At 44.5% G+C, this 17,171-nt stretch overlaps 1 pseudogene; it reads left to right on the forward strand.

Annotated features, from left to right (window-relative positions):
* Positions 1-10,866, forward strand: part of LOC144133836 (DNA-directed RNA polymerase II subunit RPB7-like) — a 63,619-nt pseudogene extending 52,753 nt beyond the window's left edge.
* The last annotated feature ends 6,305 nt before the right edge of the window (positions 10,867-17,171 follow it).

Consider the following 17,171-nt stretch of genomic DNA (forward strand, 5'->3'; position numbering starts at 1 on the left):
TGGAAGGAGAAAATACGGACAAAATACGGAAGAATCGGCCGTTTTCGCCCAGCGGCAGACGTTGCAACCTATTTAAGGACGATTCTGCCAAAAAGTTACGGAAATGTTTTGCAGTGTAGGGTTAGGCTTGTCTGCTCCAGAAGTGCGGCGTCATTTGGAGAGTGCCGCGCGGCGCGTGTGGATGGAGTATCACTCGTTTCATCGGTTCGGTCCCCGGAAACGGCGCAAACGCAAAAGGCACAAGGATTCTGGACTATCGTAGCCTCCCCGGAGCGAAGGTCAAAATGCGGATGGCGCGCTGCCAACCGCACCGTGAACGATCGTGAAGCGCGTCGCAGACCCGCGCCGTCAACAACGACGCATCGCTAGTGCTATTACCGGCTCTGCTCTCGAGCAAAAACGAAGAAAACGCTGTTTGAATTGACACAGCCTCATCAGGGCGAAGGTGGAAGTGTTATTGGTGCGCTGCCAAGCGCATCCTGAACGGCCGTGAAAGCGCGCCGCCGACGCGCGCCGTCAACAACGACGCATCGCCAGTGCCATCGTGGCATCGATGCTGGAATTATGACCGATAGCGATGTGGTGGAAACCAGTGCCCGTGAACGAGTGATACTTAATTTTGAATTTACGCCAGCGACAACTCGAAAGACGAGCATTTCGTTGCGTCTGTTTCTGAGGCCCCACCAATAGGCAAAAGTTACCTGTGGGCATCATTATGATGGCAAAAAGGCGGAGAGATGAAATGCACCCTGATTATGCCCCTGGTGCATTCCTCTGAGGTTGAAGTTGTTCTTGTGGCATAAAGATGGAAACGTTTTTTGTCGTTTTCTCAAAACACCATTTTTGACACATTTGCAATAGTGGAGGGATGATATCTCTGGTTCTGGGTGGGCTAGCTTCATAATTCTTTTGTTTTGTTGGAAAGATGAACTCACGAAGAGTGAAATAAATTTAAATCAAGACCAGTTGCCAATCAGCATAATTTTAAAACAATACATTTTGCCTGAGCCGTCATATTGAATTTTCTTTGGTAAAGTTTATAGTGCTGTAACTTCTGCTCAAATGGGCCTCAAACATTCATATTACCTTTTTTCACACAATGGACCTTCTAGAGCATGCCTGTATGTTAAACTTCACTGTGGCCTTTAGTGTTACATATTTAAATTACCTGCAATTTTCAAACAAGGATTAAAAAATATTTTGAGAACAACTTGTTTCACAGAAAAACTAAAAGCATATTTGAAATCAGCATATAGATATACATAAACAAGGTAAGTTTTATGAATATTTATCAAGAAATAAGAAAAATAGTTCTAAGAGGGGTGTCCCCCTTTAATATAATTGAAGTGCGTTGTTTGCATAGTGTGGCTTTTCTAGAAAAATAGGGCTGCGTATGTAGCCTAAATTTCGGCAATGGGTTATCAGTATGCTGAAATTTGTTTGGCGCTTCAGTAAACTCCAAACATTGGTGAGCTGTTGTAGCACAGTTAATGCTGAGCCCAAAGTTCTAGATCTACTCCTGACAACAGCAGGTGCATTCCGATGGAGGTGTAATGCATAAGCATGCATGTGTTGTGGGAGGTTAGCACATGTTAATGAACCCCATGTGGTCAAAATCGCTCCAGAGCCCTTTACGACGGTGACTCTCATAGATCAGGTGCAGCTTAGTGACTTGGGACGCATGTACCACACTTGACACAGTTCGTGAACAGCTTTAGCTTTGCCTACATTCTAGAATCAAGCTCCTTAATCACGGCGTTATGCTTTCCTGAATAGCAAATATTTATGTGCCAGAACTGCACAGCTGTTTGATCGTTCAATCTGGGTGGTGAGACCTGAAAGCAGTAATTGACTTATTTTTTTGGTGATAATTCGGGCGTACACAATGTTCCAGAATTTCACCGCACACCTCAGAGAACCATGTACATATTCCTGATATATCACACTCTGTAGAGCGCGACGGTTCGATTTCCAGGTTGTGAGCGGGCATCGCTGCCACTATCGAGTTGACTTTTTGCCATCAAGGAATGCACCATTGTGTATTCGGTGTGCAAAATTGGTTGGCTTGAATGGGCATTACAATTTTAGTGCTGCGTTGCTGCCACTGGAGGAAACAGGGCATGCTATTCTTTATGAGGCATTTTGCACCATGGTCCTTTATAGCAACAGCGATGCAAGAAACAGCCTATGAAGCCAAGTGCTTGTTCATGCTGATAATGTGATAGTGGAGGCATCCATTGTGGCTCAGATGCTGCCACAGAGAATGGGGAGGAGGGGGTTGCTGTCAGAGTCATCCAATTTGTGAATTTTGCTGGTCTTGGTCCTCCCAGCCATAGTTGCACTGGAAATACTCTATTCTTGCGTCGCACAGCATGCATCTGCTTAAATTGCAAAAAATATGTGCCTGTAGGAAGTGGGTGGATGGGGGACAATGCACTCTGGCACGTTAGTGCCGGACTACCATGTGTGGTCAGGGGCGTTGGCACTCGGTTGGTGAGCCCATGGTGGCAGGGCCGAATCCCAGCCACGGCAGCACCACTTCGATGGAGGCGAAAAACAAAAGGGTCCCAAGCGCTGTGCAACGTCAGTGTACGTTAAGGAACCCGAGGTGGTCTCAGTTAATCCGAAGCCTTCCACATAGCTCATGGGCAGATTTAAGACGAACGTTAATAAAGAATGTCAATAAAGGGGTTTCTTGAAGTTCATGAATTTTTGTTCTGTTTGATCACGGGCTGCTATCAAAATGTGCACTGCTTTGGACTTGTGTTATACTCGAACCAAAACTGTTTGAGGCTGTGCTAGATTCCATAGCATGAAGTGCTTGCAGAAAATGGCTTTGGACTACCTTGAGCTTGGCGCATGATGGCCTTTAGCTGCCTATGTGCCATAAAACCGAACACAACACAAACATGCTTTGGATTAACCATGTGCTTGGCGCATGATACTCTGATGTGAAGCAAGTCCAAAATTTGTAGTATCCAGCAATCTTTTTTACGCTGTTACAAGGAGGCTGTTATGGCATGTGTCTCATGCTACATATGTTCACCATGTGGATAAACTGGATGTCTTAAATGTGATAGTATTCTCGGGGCCCAACACTATTGGCAAGCACTGCTCTGTCATCATTTATCATGATCTCTCACTTCCAATTCTTCTAGTATGCTCACAGCATAACAGAGTTCTGTATCTAATTGCACTGCATGAATTGCTTTTGCTTACTGCTGTGTGCAGTTATTGCATATGATGAGTGAAAGATAGTAGCACGGTTAGGTATTATAGTTATAGAAAGTACATGCAGTCGCCGACCGATTTTTCGGACTCAAAGGCACCCGAAAAATGATCCGAATAATCGAACAGTCCAAAAAATCCGTGAAGTAAAAAGAATCACTTTATTGAGACTAAATCGGCTTAGAAATGTCACTGATTTTACTTTGCGGCATATTTCTCTTGTTGGCGACGATTTGCGCCTGTATTTGCGCCAAGGTTCTTTCACTGTACATGCAAGGTCACCGCATTTAGTTGGAATACTTCCCGTGCTTGTCTGAACGACCCAGCGGAGCCATGTTGTCCACAGTCTGAGTGTTCACCACACCGCTCGTTAAACACACGCAAAGATAAGGCACTTTTCTTTCAAAGTGGTGGAACCGCCGGACGCAGTCACAAAACGGCGAACAGATGTAACTTCGAAAGGACTGAGCGCCACTCGGTCAACGCGGTCAGAGAAACCCAAGAGACGAAACGGCGAATGGCAAACGTATGAGACCCGCCACGGTGGCTCAGTGGTTAGGGCGCTCGGCTACTGATCCGGAGTACCCGGGTTAAAACCCGACCGCGGTGGGCGCATTTCGATGCAGGCGAAACGCAAAGGCGCCCGTGTAATGTGTGAAGTCAGTGCACGTTAAAGATCCTCAGGTGGTCGAAATTATTCCGGAGCCCTCCATTACGGCACCTCTTTTTTTCCTTTCTTCTATCAGTCCCTCCTTTATCCTTTCCTACCGAGATGTGAGATAGCTCCTGCACAATTTCCTTCCCAACAACCAATTTTCAACGTATGGGACAAGCGATAACTGCCCGCGACAAGGCGACAAAAGCAAGTTGGCAGCGATGACAATCCGGCTGTCCCCTCGAAGTGTCAGAGCTCGCAGGGACCTCTACTGGCAACAACGAGGTACCAAAAGTGTGTCAAGCCAAGCTAACTGCAGCATAAATCCATCTGAATCCAAAATGGCGCCTTTTGCACCGCCGAAAAGCCAATAGGATGGCTGACTTTGGCCCGCAGGCGACTGAAACTAGTCTGAAATTTCCGTGGTGAATATGTATGGGCTTCTATGGGGAGACTGACGGTGCTCCGTCGGGGTCGAAATATCCTACAAGTCGTAAATATTGGAGTCCGAATTACCCGTCGGTTACTGTAATTTGTTGCTATGTATAGTACAGTCCACTTAAAACGATACTGAGAAAACGCGAAATCCGATGGTTATAACCGATTATCGTTTTATCTGGACGGGCCAAAAAGCTCGCTGCTCCCTACGGGGGTCATCGCTATCACAGCTCTCCGCACCGAACTGTGCCACAGTTCTTGAAACGGCGAGATTAGTCTGCTGCTCATTGTTGTCATAAGCGCCTGCAGCACCGAATATTTGAAGCGGCAAGATTTTGAGTAATGTGGACAAAGCACTCAAGCACATCTGGAGCATGCAGAACTTCTCTCACGTGTTGCATATTTGCTGCACATTTCAACCTTGTGATGTTCTTTGCTTTCAACATGCATTTCCGTATCCTTTACTCTCTTTTCAACCCCTCCGTGGTCCTGTACTGCTTTTCACTCTGGTTTACTCTAGAACTGGAGTCCTAGAGAGGAGACTTTTTTCTTCAACATCAAACTTTTGTATTGACTTACGTTTTGCTCTTCCTGCTTTCAGGACATCATCATCCAGCAAGATGACGAGATCAGGCTGAAGATTGTGGGTACTCGGGTCGATGCATCATGCATCGTGAGTACTCTATTGATTTGCCTCGCTCAGTGCCTAGTCATTTACCTTTTACACATTTTTACGATCACACATTTGAGGGCAGATGTGCCATGGACCTCAGTATAGCTGGAGGTGAACTAGGCTAGCGGTGCCATCCTGTCATCTCATCAAGTCTCTTATTGCTACAACTCTGATAAATGAAAAAAACGGACAAGAGGTACTTTAGTCAATTCGATTATGGCTACAGCAAAGTAAGCTGTATGAGATTTTGGTAAACCTTCCAGCTGTGTTCTAGATTTTTTATTTATTTTGTTCATGCCATGAAATCCAGGCAATTTATTCAATTTATTAATCTAAGTACTATAATATCCCACTAATAAGCACAACACATAAAAAAACAATCCCCTATGCACCTTGCTTTCGGTGACTGTTGGCTCCCTTCATAAGTTTGTCACACGGGCCCCTCATTTCCTTTAAATTATCTGCTTATATATATATATATATATATATATATATATATATATATATATACATCGAAGTATACGCTTCATTTAAAGAAACATTTTTATTTTACTCGACATTTCGATCGGAGGACCGATATATATATATATATATATATATATATATATATATATATATATATATATATATATATATATATATATATATATCGGTCCTCCGATCGAAATGTCGAGTATATATGTCGAGTATATATATATATATATATATATATATATATATATATATATATATATATATATATATATATATATATATATACTCCACCATTTGGCACATGATGCGCTTAGTTGCTTGTTCACCAGTAAACCCAATTATAACTGACCAGCTTTTCTAATTGTAGGCCTACACAAACTACTGCACTGGGTGCTGGGCTTCGGGCTTGGTATACCTAGTTTTACCCAGGGACTGTCAGCAAATACTTTTTCATTCCATTTGCATGTGCCTAGCTAGTTAAGCATTAGCCAATACTTCTTGCCTCTGGTAACCTGTTTGCTTTGTAAAATTAATCCTTCAGGTTACTAACATGAGCAGAAAGGTTACTGTAAGTGTTCTTGCTGCACTAATACCACGTGTGTACCCTCTACAGCAAAAGTAACCAGGCCGCCATGAACACAGGTGGGGCAGGCTTGTAGCATAACAATGGTGGTGTGTTCGGCAGCATTCACCGGTACTTGTCGGCTGCCAGGGTAACCTGAGCCCGCACCCTCAGCTTATTTCTCTGCGTGATAAAAAGTTGCCTGGTCGCATGGACGGCATCCACTTTCACGCATTGAGAGCATAGCACAGTTGGACGATGGCACTGTGCAGTGCAAAGGGTGCTTCTTCACTCCCTCGGTCCGACACCTTGAAGTTAGAGCACATTACGTTCTTGGCTACAATACCTAGTGCATTTCTTTTCAGCCCTCCCCCCAAAATGTGCAGCATGTTGCTTTTTCTGTGCATTGAGGCTGTCTTTGGAGTAAAATTGGGTGTGGCTGCTGATATTACAAAGCACTTCTCTCCACAACGCCTACTCTGTCCATTCTGTTTTGCAGCCCGAGTGCACAGAAATGAAGCAGACTTTAGATCATTTGGAGTGTGCTTCTCATTGACAACAGGTGTTGTAGGCAAGGCATTATTATTATTGAACAACAGCTTAGGAAGCTCATTGGCTCGTCAAGTTGATGTGCGCCGTAGCGCTTGGGCTAGTGTCGCTGGCCTGGCAACGTATAACAGCTGCATCAGTGCTCTGCCGCTAAGTTTACCGGGCATGGTGACGCCACCAGAAGCTTAGTGCGCCCTGCATAAACTAGTGGCACCAATCAAATTGAAGCGTTGAGGCATGAAACATCACAAATAATTAATATTGATTTATGTGTGGAACATGTGTGGTCGTGCTAGGTCATGCTTGGGAAGCCCGATGAGGTTCTTGTGCTATCCCCAAGCCAGGCTGGGCATAGTTTATTTATATCTCCGCAATTGTTTTTGTCTGCCCTTCCTATTGTATGTGTCTTCCAATCACGGTCTTGTCTTCCGAATTTTTTAAATTTCACACTGGCTAAAGCTGCATAATATTTCTGCTATTTTTTGCTTTGCACTGTCACATTAAGTGAACTGATAATTTCAGGAGGAACAGTTTCTCACTGTCGCCGCAAAACTCGTTTGGTTTTGCTTAGTGCAGCAAACACTGCCCTTCATTTTTAGGCAACATGGTGTCACTAATCTGTTCAGCCAGTACCTCACAGAAAAGTGATAAGCAGACATGAAGCGTTAGAAGCGTGCTGAAATTGGTTAATAGCCTGCTTCATTGCCGTACACCGCAGCTGCATTAAGTGGATGGGCAGAACAGAAGCAGTCATAGAGAAAAGTGCACTGAATTTTCGGCAGCCGGTCCTCATTTTATTTTGCAGACACTCCATATATGCAGAAAAGCAGTTCCTTGCCAATTTCTTTAATGACAGGAGCAGTGGACTGAAATTGAATGTGCAATTTTGTAGCTAGAACGCGAAGCTTTTAAGCTTAGCAGTGCTAGCCTGAGAGCAGTCAAATGTCACCTTTTTCAGCGTACAATTCCCTCGCGCAGCATTACTGCACTTGGAAAGCATGAGATCGCATGATCGGGGGACATTTAACATCCACAGGAAGAAAATGAAGGCGCAAAAGCGTGTCATTATGGTTATTCTGGTAGCTTGCAAGCACCGACGAGGGCGATATACTGTAGCACCGCTGCTTGGCTGTGAGCCCACTCCAGCTTTGTTCATGGCTGAATGCCTAGTTTTTGACAAAGGCAGTGCATGCATCATTCAGCAATACATGTTGCTGTGTAGCTGCTTCGCTGTGGCTAAAAGGAGAAAAAATTCATTGTTTTTTTAATTATGAACACAAGACACTCATCACAGGACTGGTGCTGATACCGGCTGTGTTTATACGCCCCTTAATATGCCTGTGACAAAGATCGTATGCATGTGCGCAAAGCATGGACGGTGCAAACAAAAACAAAAGCTGGTTTAGTTGAGGAGCAAATATTATTCTTTATCACGTACATTTTAGCATCTTTCCTTCACCAGCTAGCAAGGAGACTAATGTACAGCGGCGGTGCCCTAGTGGGCTGAGCATCCGCCTTGCATGTGGCAGCTGTGGGGTTTGATCCCCAGTGCTGCCTGGTACACACTGGTGATACAAAGTTCACAAGCGTTCCCCTGACTTGCTGCTTGGCTTCTGAATGTGTGGAAAATCAGTCTTTGATCCCACCTTGTAGGGACAAAAATACCTTGCGCCATGGCACTCTTTTGCATAGCTTCACTTGTGCCATTAAAATTCAGCATCATTATGATTTAAAAGTGACTAGTTAATCAAGCATTCATTCCTACGCATCATACCTGTACACCTGGACTGCCATTCCTAAAGAGTTTTATCCCTTATAGTGCATGTAGTTGATGTGTGGTTCCAAGTTTAGTCACTGGGGGCAGAGTAGTGCTTAAAATTTTGTGTACTCTGTCATAGTGAGTTTGGCTGAGCTCTGTGTATTTACCAAGATTATTTTGTCTTTTTAAAATTATTTTTGTAGGTCTCAGCTGAAAAGGTGGAGCTTGAGTCGTCACCTTATTGCACACCAGTCCCTCTTCGTGGGCCTGCCATCTGTGTTTTTCATGTGGCTGCTGGCGCTGGCTTGTGCTTGTTTTGAAGTTTGTTGTACACAGAGATAAGTGAAAACTCTTGTAAGTGTTATGATTTGACACTGAACTGATCTACCTTGAAGACAAAGCGGATCACAATTATACTACTTGTGCCAAAACTGCTTTGCTGCAAAGAGCTGCAGTTTGTATTTAACACTTCTTTTTTTTGCACCAGTAACATGTAGTAGTAGCAGCAGCTAAACTGTTTCTACGGCCTTTGAAATTTTGTTTTAGTACCATTGCTACTACAGAAGTGGGGCAAGCATTCCAGTCTCCAAACTTGGGCTTAGTATCTGGGAATATTTTATGCCCAGCGTTGGGAGCTTCACAGAGAGACACCAGTTATGAAGTGTGCGTTGGCTTTTGTGGTGCCCTGCAACTTTTCACATTGATGAGTACTCCTGAACTGTTCTGCCTGACTGCCATACAGGGCAAGATTGTCTTATGATTTTTAAATGTCAGCCCAATTCACTTGTATTTTCTCTCGTGGATAGTCATGGGCAGCCTACAGTTTCAGGTAGTTAGACATGGGTAGTTTCGTAAGTGATGTGTCAATGAAACTTTCCACAGCAGATGTGAGTTGGAACTACTACTCCTAATTGGAAAGTTTGCACTGCACTAAGGAACATCCCAAATCGGCATTCCTTTGACATACTGGCCAAAATACTAGGTTTTTATAGAGCTATCATGCCTTATTTTTGTGGGCCCTACAACATGCAGCCCCATGTCTGCAGACTCTTTAGCTGTATAGTTGACAAGTGATAACAGTGCCGCAGCCCCATGTCTGCAGACTCTTTAGCTGTATAGTTGACAAGTGATAACAGTGCCCTAGCTTTATATCTGAGGAGAAGGTAAGTCACTTAGGTGCTTGAGACATGCCTGAGTGCTGAGTTTCATGAGATAAAATGCTTCACATGCCTTTCACCTAACTTTCATAGGGTTGTTTCATCTCGCAGTTAGTAGTTTCGCTTGGCAAGCTTCATCTCGGGTAAAAAACGGCTGTCGCTTCTCTCGACAGGAGGAAAAATTGCTTATAGTGTATAGGCAATTGTATAGTGTGGTGTAGTAAATCTGAGCTAGGACAATTCATTGCATATTTCGCATTTACATCCATCACCTTTCCATTGCTTTTTGGAATTTTATTTCACCTTTCTATTTCTATGTTCGAGCTGTCTGTGCCTCGTAACTGTCTGGGCTGCAGGCCGCGGCTATGTTACACAAACCTTGTCAAAAAATGCTGAACGGGTTCTTTCTTAGTGCATGCTCTTGTCCCAGTTTCAGTCTGGAAAGTTAGTCACCTGCTAACACAATGCGATTATTAGAAAGTGAAGCCAGTGTATCATCTAGTGTGCGATAACTTGTGGTCGCGCGCTGAGTGAACGGTAAACTACTCCCAACGCTATCATCCCTTTATCAGGAGTGAGGAGCCTGCACCAAACTGAATCGTGATAGCTGTTTTTCACATCCATTGCAGTACCCTCAAAGATTTTCTTAACTAAGATAAAAACTCCGGGGCCTCTAGAGTTCCTGTCTTTTCTAAAGGTCTGATAACCCGAAGGAAACACTTCACCGTCTCTTACAGAGTCGTGTAGCTAAGATTCTGTAACAAAAATGTCTGCGTTGAGCATCTGCACTAATTAACCATAAAGCTAATCGATTGTTTTATTACTTTGGCAGCTTATTAAGAGAACAGAGCATTCAGAATATTGGGACTTCCTATTACTTGAAACTGGTCATTCATTATTTAGTTTATTTAGTCAGTTTAGTCATTTTGGAGCAATCCAGGCAGCCGCGAGACTGGGCAGCGGTTAACCCCCCGTTCCTTCTGTGCAGAGCTTCGACAGCGATCAAGTGTTTTGGCGGCTGGACCATCGTTACCTCATCCCTGCCACATCACTGTGCTGTTGCGGCGGTACACACGTGTCGGCGCAAGATGTTCCTGCGGAAACTCCCCCTTGACGCGTCTGGCCTGGTCTGACGTCACCGCTCAGCTATAAAAGACTGCGTTGGTCGACGGGGGTCGTCGTTTTGGAGCAATCCAGGCAGCCGCGAGACTGGGCAGCGGTTAACCCCCCGTTCCTTCTGTGCAGAGCTTCGAGGGCGATCAAGTGTTTTTGCGGCTGGACCATCGTCACATCATCCCTGCCCCATCACTGTGCTGTTGCGGCGGTACACACGTGTCGGCGCAAGATGTTCCTGCGGAAACTCCCCCTTGACGCGTCTGGCCTGGTCTGACGTCCCCGCTCAGCTATAAAAGACTGCGTTGGTCGACGGGGGTCGTCATTTTGGAGCAATCCAGGCAGCCGCGAGTCTGGGCAGCGGTTAACCCCCCGTTCCTTCTGTGCAGGTACGTGCTGGAAGTCTTTTCCTGTTAGGTTAAAGAGCGTATCTCTGGCTGCTGGATTGCGCCACTTTTGGCGAGAATCATATCTGATAAAGCGCCGTCAACGATCAAGGAACTAGCAAAGGCCCTGAATCAGTTATCCGCTCTTTTTGATGCCAAGCATGTAGAACTGAAAGATACGGTGAAAACGGTGATTGAAACAGAGTTACAATCGCTGAAAGAATCTATGAGCTTGGTCAATGAAAAGTTCGAGGGTTTCAGATCGGAAATGGTGGAGATGAGGAAAGAACTTGCTGTCACTAAAGCAGAAAATGAGGCAATAAGGAGTACTAACGCCCATTTGACATCAGAATCAAAGAAAGTCAGGAGAGAGTTGACTGATATGCAACAATACAGTCGCCGAAATAACCTGGAGATAAAGGGTGTTCCTGTGGTTGCGGACGAGAACCTCATCTCCACCATGAAAACGATTTCTGGATGCCTGAACACTGAAGTGATCGAGTCTGACATTGAAGTTATTCATCGTGTACCTACAAAGAAAAAAGATGAACAGAACATAATTGTCAAATTTTTTTCCCGTACAGTGCGAGATAAAATTCTGAAAGTTGCAAAGAAGCAAAGGCTTAATGTTTCTCAGTTGGGTTTTGAAGGCAATACGCCCGTTTTTGTGAATGAGCACTTATGTCCTGCTAATAAAGTATTGCTGGGAATGGCGGTGAAAGCAAAGAAAGAGAAAAAATGGAAGTTCACGTGGGTGTCAGACGGAAAAATTTTGATGCGCAAAGTTGAAAACTCACATGTTCTTCACGTGACAAGTGCAGAAGACTTGCGAGAAGTTGTCTAACACAATGGCTGTTCGTGTAAAGCAAATCGAGCAAACCTGGATAGAAAGGGAAAACATATCTATTTTGCATTGTAATATCCGCAGCATACATAAAAACCTAGACCTTCTTCTTTCCTATTTATCACAATTCTCCTTTCATTATGACAATATTGCAATTACAGAAACATGATTAAAGGAAAATGAAACCGCTGAAATACCCGGATATGCCACGATATCTTTACCAAGGTGCCGCCAATCACGCGGTGGGGGTGTATCGCTTTTCATAAAGAATAGTGTTGATTACCAGGTTGTAAAAGATAGCTCATGTAGTAAGCAGTCTGTCGAATCTCTTTTTGTACACCTCGGCTGTGGTCTTAACATTGGTGTGGTATACCGGCCTCCCAACGCAAGCGTAAAGGACTTTCTCTCGGATATGGAAACTATCTTCAACCCACTAATGACAACCAATACTCCACTTGTTATATGCGGTGATTTCAACATCGATCTTTTAAAAGATGGATGTTCCGAGTGCGACTACCTGCTTCTCATGCAGTCATTTAACCTTAAAAACGTTATTTCCTCACCTACTCGTATAACACAGACATCTGCATCCCTTATTGATCATATGTTCTGCAACAATGAAATCACTGTACGCGCTGGCGTTTGTGATATAGCTATTGCTGATCACTGTCCGACTTTCATGTGTTTACCACGCACTTACTTATATCCGCATTGCAAAACGTATTCTAGAGACAAAAAAACTCGAGTAAATTACGCCTGCGTTCGAAACTTCTTGCAGAGCATTGATTTTGTGCAATTGTACGGCAGTGATGTGAATATAGAGTGTGAAAATTTTATCCCCTGCGTATCAAATGCCGTCATGAAATCCAAGCGCGAATGCACACGTCTTAACTACGAAGAAGCTGTGTGCCCGTGGATAACTGATCATATACTTCCGGTTCTACAGAAAAAAGACTCCTTCTATCACAAATGGAAGCAAAACAAAACAAACAATTATTATTACGGTCAATTCAAGCTTTATAGGAATAAGTCTGTTACGATGATGAGGAGAGCGAAAAAAATGTATTACAGTAATTTAGTCACGAAACCTGGCCTTGACTCGAAACAAGTTTGGAAAATTGTTAAGGACGTCACAGGACTTGGACCGAAGAAACGCGTTACCCCTAACGACCCCTCCGTACAGGTAGTCAATAACTTGGGCAAGGGAGCAGCCATTGCGCCAGCATGGCTAACACGCATCTGTTCTTCGCACCACAGGCGTTCCTGTCCCTGGCGACGTGTTGCCTGCTTGCTTCGCAGCCAGTCACACTTCATGAAGCTGGCTGTCTACCCGATGCCGATGCGACCGATCGCATTTGCCACGCATGCGCCTACATCGCGGAACAATCTCCTGTCATCGTACCAGATATCAGGCTCTTCGCTACCACAGCGACACCGCAGCAGCCCGAGCATTTTAAGGCCCTGCAGCCCGTCACCATCTTCAGTGGGCAAGGGAGCAGCCATTGCGCCAGCATGGCTAACACGCATCTGTTCTTCGCACCACAGGTGTGTAACCGGCACTCTCTTTTCGTTAAGAAAAACGATAACAGATTCCTTATTTCGCTCCCTTGCCCAAGGGTGATTTGTGCTGTTGCCTGCGATTGCTTTGACTCTGCATATCTGTTGCTATGCTGCGGCGACGTCGAGTCCAACCCTGGTCCCAACACACGTACCGCCTCTGCCTCTACTGATCCGGAACGCGATTCTCAGCAAATGAATGAGATAATGAAGTTACTTAAAGGCATTGACAAAAAAACGTCTGAACTCACGACTGGCCAAACTAAACTGAGTGCAGACGTTAACACAATCAAATCAAGCCAGGCAGTCCTCGAAACTAAGTTGCTTGATGTGTTCAACCGTTTGGAACTGATCGAAAGCAGATGCAAAACTCTGGAAACCCTAGAACTCGACGTCGCCGCAACTCAAGATACTGTCGAACAGCTGACTTCGCGACTGTATGAATTACAGGCTCGTATAGATGACCTTGAAGACCGTTCACGACGGAATAATTTAATCTTACGCGGTATACCCGATGCACGTGAAACCTGGGAACAGACTGAAAAAAAAATTATCACTGCATTTTCAACCACTTTAGGCACTGATTTTGATCAACCGGTCATTGAGCGCGCCCACAGGATAGGTACGTTCTCACATCAAAAATGTCGGCCTGTAGTTATCCGGTTCGGCTCATTTAAAGACCGTGGCAGAATACTAGCATGTCGAGCTAAACTTAAAACTGACAACATTTCTGTATCAGAGGATTTTTCGCCAGCAACCCGTAACGCGCGCCAGCAACTTACTAATTTCGCTAAAAGCCTGCCTCAGTCACCAAAGTTCCAGCTTCGTTACAACAAACTCTACGTTAACAATAAGTGCTACATGTACGACAGCGTGACAAACAACAGCGAACTGATAAAGGAATTTCCCACCGAAGTACTCGAAGAGGACACACCGCGGTCGCCTTCATCAAATGCCCAAAACACCGAAAACGCCCCGTAGCATCACGAGAGGGGACGTGGGCAGTCGTCGCCTTCACCACGCACATCTGTTCTTCTCGCTAACGTAAGAAGTATTGCAAACAAACGTGATGCATTTCATTCCGTAGTTGACACGTGTAACGCAGATATTATTGCACTTACTGAAACATGGCTTCATTCTAACATTCGTAACACCGAAATTTTCCAGGACTCATCCCGATACACTTTTTATCGCTGCGACCGCACGTCACGTCAGGGTGGTGGCGTATTACTTGCCATTTGTAAAACACTCCGGTCTTACGCTATTAACATCACAACAGATCTCGAGATTGTCTGGGCATGCGTGGAACTTGGACACTCTAAAATTGTTTTCGGGGTATGCTACCGTCCTCCCAGTCACTCTGCTAACTTCCTCGATGATCTGCACGATGCCATAAATGCTGTTTGCACACGACACCCCCTGGCGCCTGTTTTCTTACTTGGCGACTTCAATCTTCCTAACATATCTTGGTCTTTTGATACCCCAGTTCAGAACCCTTCTTCTAACTTAAGCACCGATTTCTTAAACCTTTGTTTCACTTTTTCCTTTTCCCAACTAGTCTCTCAACCGACAAGAATTACTAATACCACTGCAAACACGCTGGACTTAATACTGACTACCCATCCCGATATGGCCTCAGAAATCACTTACTTACCTGGTCTCAGCGACCATCTATCGCTCTCATTTGACATTTGCATCGTTACTCCCCCAGCTGAGAAGATTTCTAAACACATCCGCGACTATAAAAAAGCTGATTTTCAGGCCATTAACAGGGAACTCGCCGAATTTATCGATTATTATTGCAACGGGTTTGATGACCGCTCTGTCGATACTAACTGGAATCTATTCGTTACCAAGGTTAAAGAATTAACAGATACATACATACCATTACGGACAATCTGTTCCCACTCGAGAGCCCCGTGGTACAACTCCTATCTTAAACGACTGTCCAATCGAAAAAAACGTTTCTACCGAGTTGCGAAAAGGTCTGGTAGTAACGCAAAATGGGAGGCGTACCGCGAAGCTAAGGCCGTTTACGTAACTGCAATTAAAAGCACAAAAAATAATTTTCTTCACAATACACTTCCTAGAATTCTTTCCACTGATCCTAAAAAGTTCTGGCGCATTGTCAACCCCAGCCACAGCGATACCATTAACTTATTAGACGAGAATGGCCTTGCCATTCCAGATGCAGAATGCCCAGCGGTACTGAACTCCACATTCTGTAAAAACTTTGTTCATTGTACTAACACCATTTTTCCACAAGCGCAGACTTACAACTACAGAACTATGGATCCCATTTGCATCGAAGCTTGCGGTATTGAGAAGATTATTGAATTCCTTAAACCATGCTCCAGTCCAGGTACTGACTCAATCAACGCGAAATTTCTTAAGGGTTCTCAAACTTACTGTTCATTGCTGCTTTGCAAGATATTTCAACAGTCCCTCGACACCGGTGCTCTGCCTGCTGACTGGACGGTCGGGAAGGTGGTCCCAATCCATAAATCAGGTAACAAGAATTCACCCCTTAACTACCGTCCCATATCTTTGACAAGTATTCCATGTAAAGTATTGGAGCACATATTATACACAGGTATCGTGAACTTCTTGGAGTCAAATTCATTTTTTACAGACATGCAGCACGGTTTTCGTAAGCGACTGTCTTGCGAAACTCAGTTAGCATCATTTACGCATAAACTTAATCTCATCCTTGATCGCCGCTCAACAGCTGACTGCGTCTTCCTCGACTTCGCAAAAGCCTTCGAAAAGGTATGCCACAAATTACTACTTTTTAAGCTAAGCAAACTAAACCTTGATCCTAGGCTTTTTTTCTGGCTCGAATATTTCCTTTGCAACCGCACTCAGTTCGTAACTGCTAACAATGCCACCTCTCCATCAACCCCCGTCCATTCTGGAGTGCCACAGGGATCCGTCTTAGGCCCTCTTTTATTTCTTATTTACATTAATGACCTACCTTCTTGCGTAACCTCTAACATACACTTATTCGCTGATGACTGCGTAATGTTTCGCGAAATTAACGACACTAACGACGTATGCGCTCTACAGAATGATCTATCTGCTATATCTGCATGGTGCAACTTATGGTTAATGCAACCTAATTCTTCTAAATGCAAAGTTTTACGTGTCTCCCGCACATCATCTACTACAGGTGCATATTGTCTAAATAATACCATACTGGAGGCCGTCACGTCATATCGCTACCTCGGAGTTCATATATCTTCCACTCTAAATTGGTCGCTCCATATTAACGCCATAATTAACAACGCTAACAGCATGCTAGGCTACCTACGCCGGAATTTCTCCAATTCCCCTACCTCCCTAAAACTCATGTTATACAAAACCCTTGTCCGTAGTAAACTAGAATACGCATCTGCAATTTGGGACCCCAGCTACGCAAACTCAATTAATGCACTCGAGCTTGTACAAAATAACGCCGCCCGTTTCATCCTACTTAACTTCAATCGTACTGCAAGTGTCACCTCCATGAAAAACACGCTCAACCTCCCACCCTTAGCCTCCCGTCGAAAATTTTCACGGTTATGTTTATTTCATAAACTTTTTTACAACTGTCCCAATCTACGCGATGAATTGATATCTCCTCCGTCTTTCATCTCTCCACGGCTAGACCACGTTCACAAGGTCGGTATAACGTCGCACGAAACAAAAGCTTGTTCTCAGTCGTTCATTCCCCGTACATCAGCAGATTGGAACCACCTTCCCGGATCGACAGCCCGCATTCAAGACATCCTGCGCTT

Source organism: Amblyomma americanum, chromosome 5 (assembly GCF_052857255.1).
Source record: "Amblyomma americanum isolate KBUSLIRL-KWMA chromosome 5, ASM5285725v1, whole genome shotgun sequence".
Classification (NCBI taxonomy): domain Eukaryota; kingdom Metazoa; phylum Arthropoda; class Arachnida; order Ixodida; family Ixodidae; genus Amblyomma; species Amblyomma americanum.